Source organism: Asterias amurensis, chromosome 19 (assembly GCF_032118995.1).
Source record: "Asterias amurensis chromosome 19, ASM3211899v1".
NCBI lineage: Eukaryota > Metazoa > Echinodermata > Asteroidea > Forcipulatida > Asteriidae > Asterias > Asterias amurensis.
The window spans coordinates 2,166,616-2,179,373 of NC_092666.1; the positions used below are offsets into that span (position 1 = coordinate 2,166,616).

At 39.5% G+C, this 12,758-nt stretch overlaps 1 protein-coding gene across 5 annotated transcripts in view; it reads left to right on the plus strand.

Annotated features, from left to right (window-relative positions):
- Window positions 1–12,758, plus strand: part of LOC139951729 (cell adhesion molecule-related/down-regulated by oncogenes-like) — a 148,121-nt gene that overhangs the window by 79,018 nt on the left and 56,345 nt on the right. The window contains exon 1 of one of the 5 annotated variants that reach the window (XM_071950782.1): window positions 10,442–10,761. The exons of the other annotated variants lie outside the window; for them this stretch is intronic. The gene's annotated coding sequence lies outside the window, so the exon portion shown is untranslated. Of the gene's footprint in view, window positions 1–10,441; window positions 10,762–12,758 lie in introns of those variants that run through there. 5 annotated transcript variants of the gene reach the window in all.

Sequence of the window (12,758 nt, forward strand, 5' to 3'; positions counted from 1 at the left end):
TACTCAAATTGATTGTTAGTATAGAAACTTACTTTGTAAAGCTAGTAAAGAAGTTGATAGTAGAAAACATTGTGAGAAACGGCTCCCTCTGAAGTAACGTAGTTTCGAGAAAGAAGTTATTTTCCACTAAAATATTTGAGTTTATTTTGAGACCTCAGCTGATGTCATTAAAATGCAAGCGTTTGAAAACACACAACTTGTGCAAAAAGGGTGTTTTTTTCTTCCGCTATTCCTGCAACTTTGATGACCAATTGAGTCAAGTTTTCACATGTTTGGTATGTTATGCTTATGTTGAGAAACACCAAGTGAGAAGACTGGTCTTTGACAATTATTAAAGTTGTTCAGTGCCTTAAAACGGTATTTTTAAATTATTCTACTACATTTAGAAATGATAAGAACAGTAAGCCTAATGTATGTATAGAGCCTAAATAGTTCATAGACCTTCCTCCCCCTCCAGTCTTTTCCCCACCCTCCCCCAAAATGCAATGGTAGATTCCAATTACTACCCTGCCAATCAGAAGGAGCCTGTCCCCCTTGGGTTGGTGACCCCATCAGGTTGTCTTACCCCCTCTGAACCCTAATCTTGACTTTGACCTCTGCCGTTACTCTGGGCCTTTTCAAGGCACAATGGACCCACAATGTACTGGGGATCTGATACCACTTTGCGTGTGTGGATTTTTTTGTAGTTTCACCTCAAATTTCCAGAGTGTGTTGCTGGTTTTGTCATCTCACTTGTTGATTCCGTGTCAGAATTCCGAGAAGTCTACACATGGTACATGCATTTACTCTTTTTGTAGCGCCTGTGAACAATTAAAAGTTACCCACAATTTGTGAGCGTCAGTGGTGAAGTTTTTGTACAACAACACGTGTTAGTCAAAACACAGCTTCTGTAAATTTGAAGCTTGATTTCAAATTTGTTCTACCCTAATTTTGCCTTTTAAATATTGACATTCTGTTACTCTTAGACGGAAGAACTTATGTGATGCCACAGCTTGGGTGCTCTCCAAGGTTATCCTGGCTTCCAAATTTGGAAGCCAGGATAACCTTTTTCAACTCCAGAGTTGAAAACGAAAAAGGGAATTTTTGCTATCTACCCATCAGGCACAAAGGCAGCTATTGAATCAAGGCTGACCGATAGTATCGTTTCTCAGATTCAAATTTTGGGGCATAAAGAATGATATCTGTTTCCATCACCGCTTTTTCAAAGTAAAATGATTCTCAAAATGCTTTATAGGGAACGATTTCATCTAGCAATTTTACATACAAAGCAAAGTATTTAGACTGAGCTTCTTTTGTGCACACTGCTGGATGCTAATATTTAGTAGCAAAAGGCGATTTTTGAGTAGCAATTGATACATTTTGTGTAGCAATTTGTATTGCTGTATAAGGGAAAATATTCACTGTTTTATACTATCGAAAGCTACTGAAATTCTATCCATTAGTTTTATGAGTGATTACCAAAAGTTTACCTTCCCTTTAACTCATCGTTAACGAAGAACTGTGACCTTCAAACCAGTTTTCATTTTTTAGGAATTAGACGCCTGTCGTATTTAAACAAAAATAAGAACCCACTTATTTGAGATTACTATTTCCCTTTGTAAAGAGGATTAAAGCTGCACTAATCTTCTTGGTACAGATATAAGGATCACTATTGCAAGCCCGCCCAAAATCACCAGAGCCCACAGCGAGGTCCCCCCTACTCGTATTAATGGATTAACCCTCTAGTGTTGTTTCAATGCATTGCTATTGTCCCACTCAGTATCAATCTCATTATGGATTGTTCCATAGCATCCACATTAAGGGGGGAGGGATTAGTTATTGAACAATTGGCCTTTGTCTTTTGAGTGTAGATCTTAGTCTGTAGCTGATCACCCCACGGCAAGGTCAGAACAGCGTTTGTTGGGACACAGGATATTTTTTTCGCCTCTTCTTTCTCCTCAAACAGAGATTTTTTTTCAAAACGTGTCGTTTCTTTTTCATTTGATTTACTTGATGAGAGGGACTGGGATTTATTTTGTTGATCTCAAATGAGACCAGACCTCCCTTGTTGTTTAATCTTTTTTTCCTTCTGTCTTCAAACATTGATTTTGTTCCGCTCGCTTTTCAAACGTGTTGTTTCTTTTTTTGTTTGATTTACCTGATGCAGAGGGACTGGGATTTATTTTTGTTGATCTCAAATGAGACGAGACCTCCCTTGTTGTTTAATCTTATTTATTTGCAGGATATCCGATTTGATTGAAGAATTGAAAAGTATACCCCCCCCCCCAACTAAAATTTGTTTACCGCCGCTTACAAGTTCGAACCTCAACTGAGTAATCTGGAGACATGTACATGTACATGTACATGTAGTGCCTTAAACTTTTTAGAAAGATAGATATGATGTACTGTTTTTGTTCTGGACTGTTTGTCAGTTATTTTGTCTGATTTAGGATTTTTTATGAGGTTCACTTTGCCTTCAAACAATTTAACTGATCATTCAAGAGTAGAAATCGGTGTGTTCGGGTTGACGTAGTGGTATCTTTCCTCGCATTCCACCTTGTTGTTTTGTAGCAGTGCCATGAAATAGAGCTAAGGTGGTTGTACTTGGGACAAACAGTAGAAATCGGCGTGGTCGGGTTGGCATCCTTGCCTTCAACCTCTAAGACCCCGGGTCGAATCCCACCTGGGCACTATGTGGTAGCAGTGCAATGAAATGAGACAAAGGCTGTCACACTTGAGACGAAAAGCAAACTGTAGAGATATTTCTAAGCCCTATTGACATAAAAGTCTGATTCTATTATATTAAACCGTCTTCAGCTCAAAATAAGCACTCCTCCTTCTCAAAATAATTACTCTGACAATCCAACATAAAAGAAAAAATAGTAAAATACAAAGTTGCTGAGCAGTCTGAAGTGTGTAAATGGTTGCTTATCGGATTTCCCATCCACTCATCCTGACAGACAAGTAAACAAGAGAAGCGAAACTCAAACAATACCCCAGAACAATCAGAAGATTACTTGATGAATTTGTGAGGCGGGGGAAAGAGGGAATGGGTCCTGTGAAAGGATAGATTAACGGTTAAAGACGTTTGGAAACGGGGGAAAAAGAGCAGTTGCCTTAAAAAGTAAATAAAAGTGTTTTGTAGTTGGGTGTTAGTAAGATGAAAGGGTGTCTAAGAGGGATATAAAAAAGAGGGGGGGGGGGTTGTGGTGGATGTTATACGTAATAACGCCTTAAGTGCCTGGTTTATTGTTCATAGCACCTTTAAGTGGTGTTTTTAACACACTTGCTAAACACTTCAACCGCTGCTTAGGATTTGATGTAAAGACTGGGGTCCATTCTTGTAGGGCTGCTTAAGCATTGAGAGTAGCTAAGCACAAATGATTATGCTTACTGGATTTAGGTTACCAAGTGAGATACCTTGTCATGTGAACCATCTGTGACTGGTATCCTTATCTTTGTTTTGCTTGGCAGAAAGTTGTTGAGCAATAGTTTCTGTGTAAATTGCTCTTTGAAGTTGGGGGGGGGGGGCAGGGTTTAATGCTGGAGCCCTGGGTTGGGCTTACATGTATGTCCACCCATCCCTCACCCATCCTTGGGGTGGATGTATGTCCACCCATGTCCACCTATTATGAGATGGGTGTTTTTCTCTACTCGTCCCTTAGATGGGTGTTTCCACTCTACCCTTGCCTATAGCTGGTATGGGTGTAGGTCCACCCATCCCTAACCCATCCCTGGGATGGGTGTATGTCTACCCATGTCCACCTATTCTGAGATAGGTGTTTTTCTCTACCCATCCCTGGAATGGGTGTTTCCACCCAACCCTTGCCTATACCTGGGATGGGTGTATGTCTACCCCTTCCTATGATAGGTGTTTGCCCATCCAGTCCTTAGACAAGTGTTTGCCGACCCATCCCTCACTCAACCCTCACCCAATCCTGGATCGGGGGGAAGGCCACCCATGTCCACCTATCCCCTTAGATGGGTGTTTTTCTCTACTCATCCCATACCTGGGACGGGTGTGTGTCTACCCCTTCCTAGGATAGGTGTTTGCTCATCCAGTCCTTAGATAGGTGTTTGCCGACCCATCCCTCACTCAACCCTCGCCCATACCTGGGATGGGTGTGTGTCCACCCATGTCAACCTATCCCTTAGATGGGCGTTTTCCTCCCCCATCCCTAGGATGCCGTAGGTCACTTCCTTTCATATCGTTTCATTCAATTTCATTTATTCGGATTGTAAAGCCAGCGACTTTTATCAAAGCGAATGTAATCACTGAAGCTAAGGTAAGGAAGGAAGTTTCATCAGTGTTAGATATGGCAGGAGAACTCCAGAGAAATATTCAAGGGAAAACCCATGCAGTCAGGTAGGGACTAAAAACCCAATCCACAGTGCCACCAGTGTGATTCGAACCAGGGTCCTAGAGGTTGAATGCAAAGTTAGATTAGATCGGTTATTTCTTCAACCCCCCCCAAAAAACCGAGGACACATGATCCACATCCCAAGGCCCTCGTGTCTCAATACCTACTCCTGAGAAGGAAGGGTCTCTTTCTTCAGCTGAGTTTGGGGTAAATCAGACGTAAAGGCTGTCAGATACCCTTAAAGGCAACAAGGTTATCTGTGCTTTGTGTTGCCTGTCCTTAAAAAAGATATCCTGAATTCACTCAGATACAGTTAGCCATTTGCCTTCAGTTCTCTTCCCAACATTAAGAAAACAATCCTTGAGTAGGCCTGGGCGACTAGTTCGAACTAATTGCGGCCATGCCACAAAATTGTCAGCATGCGTACAGATATTTTACACTATAGCCTAGGCGACTAGTATGACTAGTGTCACCGTTGCTTGATGATTGCTTAGTCTAGTCGCGGTTATCATTTTTTTAACAACTCGGTCAAATATAGGTGAGACTACTAGTACTACATAAATAGTCACGACTACCTGTTTGGTGAACCAATTGTGTCACTCACAAATATTTACGGCAACAAAATTAACTTAGACATCAGTGACACAATCCTCAATCCTTCCAGCAAGATTTGTTGTATTGCGCCTGCGGCAGGCATTATGCCACAAGGCATCCTGGGAATCAACATTAGTTGTGACTGGTGTCAAAGTCGCAACTAGTGTCAAAAAGGGTTGTAAACAACAACATTAATTTCAGTTCACCAAAGACACCCCCTCAATGTGAAGTCTTACATGACTAACTGGTAACCCACTGCCATTCATAAAAGATGTTAGTTACTTTGTAATCCCAAGAAAGGCTGTCCGAAACCAACATGTTAAGAAAGATCTTCAAATTAGGAAACTACAGTTCTAGCCGCCGACCAGAGCTTGCTGAATATTTCTTTTGGGATTCATAATCGATTCTTCCCTTCCCGAGCTTCCGCGTCCTTAAGAAAACATGGGAGCATTACTGAATGGTCAGCAAATTGACCGCCCAACTCACCCATTGTCCGGACCGGTCAATTATTCAAACATGATACACTTGTTAATGATGGCCCGCATTGTGTACCCCGCATAATGACGTTCCATCTTCTGTGTAAGTCTTTATTCAATAAAACCAATTAACTCGGTGGTGGTTGAAGGAAAAGTTTGGGGTCTTCAAAGTTTGAGGCTTGCGTCTCAAATTCCGTAATACTTGTCTGCAACCTGATGATTAATTGTTTGAGTCTTGTACCTGTACTGATTGCCATGTCGTGGTAGTACGGCTTGAGCAGGGTGCCTTACAATGTATGTGGTTGGATTTTGTTAGAAATTAATCAATGAAGGAAACACAGGAATTGTCAGAAAGTGGGAATCGGGGCTGATTTGAATGGCATGGCTTAAAGAAAAAGGAGTGGGCTCGTCGCTTGCTAAAATTGATGTGTATTGCAAGGCAACAGCATTTGTTGTTGGTCTCCAGTTAGTCTTGTTAGAACATTGAGTGCCTTTGATTGTATATATTCTCCGAGGTCAATTCAGGTTGGACCTCAGTTTGAGTAGCGTTACCATTGTCGTTGTGGCTCACCCAGGAAAGACTCTATTTACCCCACTAAATAAATTCCCATAGCATACAGTGCAAAATGCTAATATTAAAAAATACGTGAAAAATACTTAGAAGTCTCATAGCTTTTTTACAGTAAGGGAAAATTATTCATTGAATCTTGTACTTTAATCACCTGCTTAAAGGCAGTGGACACTATTGGTAATTGTCAAAGACTAGCTTTCACAGTTAGTGTATCTCAACATATGCATCAAATAACAAACCTGGGAAAATTTGAGCTCAATCAGTCATTGAAGTTGCGAGATAATAATGAAAGAAAAAACACCCTTGTCACACGAAGTTGTGTGCGTTTACATGGTTGATTTTGAGACCTCAAGTTCTAAATCTGAGGTCTCGAAATCAAATTTGTGGGAAATTACTTCTTTCTCGAAAACTATGGCACTTCAGAGGGAGCCATTTCTCACAATGTTTTATACCATCAACCTCTCCCCATTACTCGTCACCAAGAAAGGTTTTATGCCAATAATTATTTTAAGTAATTACCAATAGTGTGACTGCTTTTAATTTTATATGGGAAGTCCCTGGGTCTGTTGAGTCCAAACTGCTACATCAATGGTTTTCAAACCGTTGTTCATAAAAATGGACCCCTAACAAAATGTCCACCCATGATTGGGGTTGTGAAAATGTACATGGGGCAGATAAAAGTACATGTGTTTTAAGCCACTAAAGTTTTCCATCATTGAGCACAAGTCTTTGAAAACCCACCAGAGAGCAAAAGAAAAAACTCGCCCGTTATAAAATCCCCTTTCAACTTTCTCATCCCATAATCCGAGTCTAAGCCACCACAAAGCACCCCTCCAATACAATCCTGACCCAATTACAACTGCTGTATGCCTACTTAGCGAACAAAAGGGTGCTTAGACCGACTTAAAACAATCTAAAGACTCCAGTCATCCTGGCCCAGTCCTCGGTCCTAATCCCCTTTTCAAATTCTATAATCGCTCGAAAAGAAGAAAAAGAAGAAAAAAATACCACAGAAGAATAAACGACTAAACCATGTTTTCCCGAGTCTCACCTTACACCAATAGGATGATAGGATTAGGTTGCTATGGTTACTAAATGTGGCTTTCAATGCCTGAATGTTTCGGCGGACAATTGGTGGACAATTGTTGGTCTACGTGAGCAAACTCACTGCTTGTCCGATAGCAATTTATCACAACCACTGTGACGGTTTTATCAATACAGTACAAGCTTGGCTGACAGAATTGTATGCTGGACAAATTTTTTCCCCTGTTATTTAATAATCACTGAAGTGAGTGATTGACTCATCTTCACCTTTGAAACTTACTTGGGCCAAAGCCTTGACTAGAGCACTATGGAGAGACAAAAATTGATACTTTTTAGAAACTGTGTGTGGGTGGGACAAATATGAAAGTTATATAAGTGGTGCTCAAATCCGTCACTCAGTCATGCTCATGGCTTTCAACATAAAAAAACACTGGTCACTGGGACATTTATTACATTCTTAAAAGGCACTGGATACTATGTGTAATTACTCAAGACAATTGTTAGCATAAAAACTTAGTTGGTAACGAGCAATGGAGAGATGTTGATATCATAACACTTTGTGAGAAACGGCTCCCTCTGAAGTAACTTATTTTTTGAGAAGGAGGTAATTTCTCACTAAAATATTTGAATCTGAAAAAGACTTCAGGTCTGAAGCCTTTTATTCAGGCATCTGAAAGCACACACAATTGTGCAACAAGGGTGAGTTTTTCTTTCATTCATTATTTCCTTGCACGTTCGATGACCAATTGAGTCAAAATTTTCACAGGTTTTTTATTTTATGCATATGTTTGGATACACCCTGTGAAAATGCTGGTCTTTGACAATTACCGAAGGTGTCCAGTGCTTTTAAATCTAGCCTTATCTTGAGTTATGAGGAGTTACTCATTCTAACCAACTTCGGACTTGCCTTAAAGCTAGTCCTAAGTTGGGACTAGTCCTTAGTTAGGGCCCCTGTTCTTCTTGTAGCCTCTATTCACTCAGCTGAGTTTGAAAGTTTCATCTTATGCAAGATCACTCCTCATTCTTCTCCATTTAACAACATCAGTGTTTAGATCTTGTACAGTCATCGAGAAAGTCCTTTCTGTATGGTATGATCCTTACCTATACAAGACATTTCAAGAACGGGAACCTTCCCAAGCATTCCAACACCCCTCTGCCCCCAATGGAGCGTTCCATGTCCATGAATTGTCAGCCATCAGAAGGAATTAGCTTCGCAAAACGAGACAAGAAAAGAAGCAAAGAATGAGGAGAGATGAATAGTGCTCTGCCAAGATCTTTCTTCTATCTTGGAGCTCCAATCTACCGGATCTGGCAAGTTTTGAAACAGTTTCGTCCGCTATTCATGGAGACTTAACCGCCGGAGGGAGAAGGGGTTGGGGGGGGGGGTTGGATGAGCAAGTAGTGCCTGGGAAGATTCTCCTTAGATACTTGCCTGGGCCCAATTTCATATAGCTGCTTATTAAAGCACATACATTACTAAGCATGAAACAATGTTGCTTACTGAAAATTTTTACCAATTCAAGTATCATGTTACATGTATGTGCAAAATTTGTGACTAGTTCCCTTTTGGCTTAAGCAGGGCCCTGTTAAGCAGTTGTTCAAGCACAAAAAGTAGGTGAGCAAAACAAAATTTTGCTTACTCTTATAAGGTTACCAGCCAAAATACCATGTCACGTGTACAATTTGTGACTGGAAAATATGCTTGTGAGTTTGTTCACAGGACTCTGGGAAAGTACCAAGTATAAAGTGCTAACACATATCGGTATCCTGCTCATCATTGCTAAGCAGGGAATTTTAAGCAACATTTTCTGTTTAAGCAGGTCTATGAAACTGCTCTATGAATTTTGGCCCTGGTCTCTCATCTTTAAGAGTACCTCTCACTAAAACTGCCACATATGGTGATAGGCAGTTTGGAAAGGCGGCTGCTACACTCTGGAACTCTCTGCCCACATCCCTAAGAGACTTAACAGAACTGAACAAATTTAGGAGCGCACTGAAAACTCATCTATTTAAAGTTGAATATTTTCACTGAATGGTTTAATAATTTTAAATTGTCAATAATCCATGTATTTTTTTAACCTACTATTAATGCTTGCAATGTGTAACAATGTTTTGCATTTGAGATTTTAGACCTAATTGCTTTTTAATACTTTAGGATTTCTATTGATTAAGTTTGTTGTTGAATGTTTTTAAGAATGTTTACTCCCGTTGTTATAATTCAGTATTTTCTTATGTTTTAGTTTGTCTATTTTTCGATGTTCAGCGCCCTAGAGCATGTTTACACATGATTAGGGCGCTATACAAGTTTTGGTATTATTATTATTATTATTATTATTATGATGGATGGGTGATGGTGCAGGTACATGTAGTATCAATTACAAATTGATTGATAGCCATTTCTGTCCTGTTGTGCTCCACTGGTTATGGTGAATGGATGTTTTTTCTGCATGCTCCAACCACAGAGGAAGCATGCTAAAGATTCAATCCTGCAAATCTCGATAATGATTTCAATTACCACTTCTCCTTGTTTTCCTTGTTCTATGGATCATCTACTTCCAATTTCTCCTAATATTTAAACACTTCCTCCCTTTTCTTTGGCTTTGAAATTTGTCCACTAGAATACTGTTGAGGGCCCCCAAACAATTAGTGAGGCCGATTTTTTCTCCTATTTTTGTATAACCACAACCCCCTTCCTTCCTGTATATGAAGAGCCTTTCACTGGCTCGGCAAGTAGGACCATTTAAGTTAAGGACCAATGCCGTCCAAACCACATTAAAATGGAATCAACATCCCCGCATCTCACAGTTAGGCAAAACTTTTACACTGTATCCCTTTTCTCAGGCTCTCAAAGCTGTCTTTAATAGAATATTTTTGAGGGCCCGCAAAACAAATACCGTAAGTAAGAAGTCAACCTTTCCCATCTCACAGTTAGGCAAAAATCTTTACACCACATACCTTTCCTTGGGCTCTCAAATCTGTCTTGAATAGAATATTTTTGAGGGCCCAAAAACAATCACCTAAAGTTGGAAGTCAACATTCCCCATCGCACAATTGGGTAAAACTTTTAAACTGTATCCCTTTTCTTGGGCTCTCAAATCTCTCTAGAATAAAAATATTTTTGAGGGGCCTCCCAAAAAATTAATGAGGGTGATGTTCTATTTTCTCCTATTAAGTGAGAGGTGCATCCTTAGAACCACAACCCCTTCCTGTGTAGAAAGCGCTTGTCACTGCCTTCTATTGTCAAAGGGATTCCCTTATTGTCATATGCTGGATGCACCAGAACAAACGCAGCATGATTGGAAAGTTAAGCCACTAGTCCTAACCACTGGAAGACTGCATTTTGGAGGCATTGAATAGAAGCGTTTACCGGTGTAGGGTTTAGTGTCGTCATGTTATGTGGGTTTTGGCGACAGCGGTACTAGCATCACAGTCTTGGACAGACGTTTATTGACTGTGGACATGTTTTGGAGTTTGGTTGAAAAATCTGGATTAATATCGCTGACGAGTTTCTATTTACTGCTCGTGAAACTTGTGGATTTGTAGAGAGGTCTTGAACTGTCGTCTCGGAACCGTGGTCTCCGATACTACTTGGATATAAACTTACTTAAACTGTTCAGTGTGTGGGACTTTTTTCTACAGTGTCGTTGGAACCCTAGTTCTTATGATATAGTTGGAACTCTGGAACTGCGAGTTCTAAAGGAACTATATAGCGGATTTTGCTGGAAGTGTTTGTGTTGTAAGTAAAGAAAAACTGTCTTTGACTTGTGAAATTTTGTGTGTTTTTTCTTGAACTCCTTTAGTAAAATTTGTCTCTTTAAATTAGTAATATCAAAGCAAACAAATAAACAAGCAAAAAACAAACAAACAAACAAACAAACATATGAACAAATAAATTAAAGGAACACGTTGCCTTGGATCGGACGAGTTGGTCTATAAAAGGCGTTTGAAACCGTTTGTTATGAAATGCATATGGTTAGAAAGATGTTTTAAAAGTAGAATATAATGATCCACACAAGTATCACTCAAAGTTGCACGGTTTTCCTTTTACGTCGCGAACTAACACGGTTGGCCATTTATGGGAGTAAAAAATTTGACTCCCATAAATGGCCGACCGTGTTTGTCGACGAGGTAAAACGAAAACCACGCAATTTCGAGGTATATTTGTGTAGATCATTGTATTCTACTTGTACAAGATCTTTCTACCCATAATGTATGCATTTTATAACAAACGGTTACAGAACGCTTTTCAAAGACCAACTCGACCGATCCAAGGCAACGTGTTCCTTTAATAAATAAACTTGAAGGAGCGTTGTTTATATTTGCACATAAATACAATCAAATGCTTGTTAAACTGTTGTAGAAAGTTTTTGTTCTTCGCACTTGGATTCTGGTCTAGTAAAAATATTTTTGTTTCTGCAATCTTGTTAATTTGTTTCCTTCAAATTCAAGCCCTGCGATCCTTTATTTTGACTGTGTAAAAGTTCTGAAATTTTCTTGAAGCAAAAAAAATAAATAAAACATTGTGCTGTCAAAGCTCTTTCCGTGTTCCGAGAATCCCAATTGAAAATGGCAGGGGGTGTCAGCGAAAAATGTGTTTTGAGGTGGTGTGAAAGTGGAATTCATGCATACCGCCCACGGCAACTGTCTCTGTATTTGAAACGACTTTTCTGACGCGGAGTGGGGTCTTCAAGTTGTATACTCTGTCATAGTTCATCTCTAATGTGTTAGTGAAACAATTCTTGTGTCCTAAATCATTCTCTCCAGGTTTTTTTCCAAAAGCGGGGGGCATTCTGTACCCAAATTTATTTAAGTTTGGCCGAAGGGTTTCAGAATGTTTTCTTCTGTGCCCTTCTGTGCAATATTGAGCATTCTATATGGTTCTTATCTTGTTTTTGAGATTTAAATAACTGCCCCAATTAATTACCCAACAATTAAATACTAGAGCTTTTACCCCTGTTGTACTAAAGACAACTTTTGTTCTGTCAACACAAAAACTTGCTCAGCACAGGAAAATCTTGCTTAGCAAAAACAGGTTACCAGCCAAGTTTAAATTGTTGCGACTGGTGCCTCACTCATTTTTTGCTCAGCAAAGAAATGTGTTGAGTAGTATTTTTTGACAGCTTTGTGGACTTAGGTCCTGCAATTTTAGAAGTCTCTTTTCGTTCACTACCATTTGTAACCCAAAGCAAATCTTGCTACACCATTAAACTCGAAGCACTTCAGTTTAACAACATCTTGACTTTGAAGATGTTAAAGACACTGGACACCTTTGGTAATTGTCAAAGACCAGTCCTCTCACTTGGTGTATCTCAACATGCACAAAATAACAAACCTTTGACAATTTGAACTCAATTGGTCGATGAAGTTGTGAGATAATAATGGAAGAACAAACACCTTTGTCACACAAAGTTGTGTGCTTTTAGCTTAATTTTGAGACCTCATGCATGAGGTTTGGAAATCAATTCAAATATTTTACTGAGAAATGACTTCTTTCTCAAAAACTACATTACTTCAGAGGGAGCAGTTTCTCACAATGTTTTATACTATCAACATCTCTCCATTGATCGCTAACAAGTAAGTTTTATGCTAACAATTATTTTGAGCAACTACCAATAGTATCAAGTGCCTTTAAGAAATGCCCAATTAATGACTCAACAATTGAATACTACAGCTTTAACCCATTTTGAACCAAAGAAGACCGGAAACTTAAGAAGTTTGTTTTCCTACTCTCTT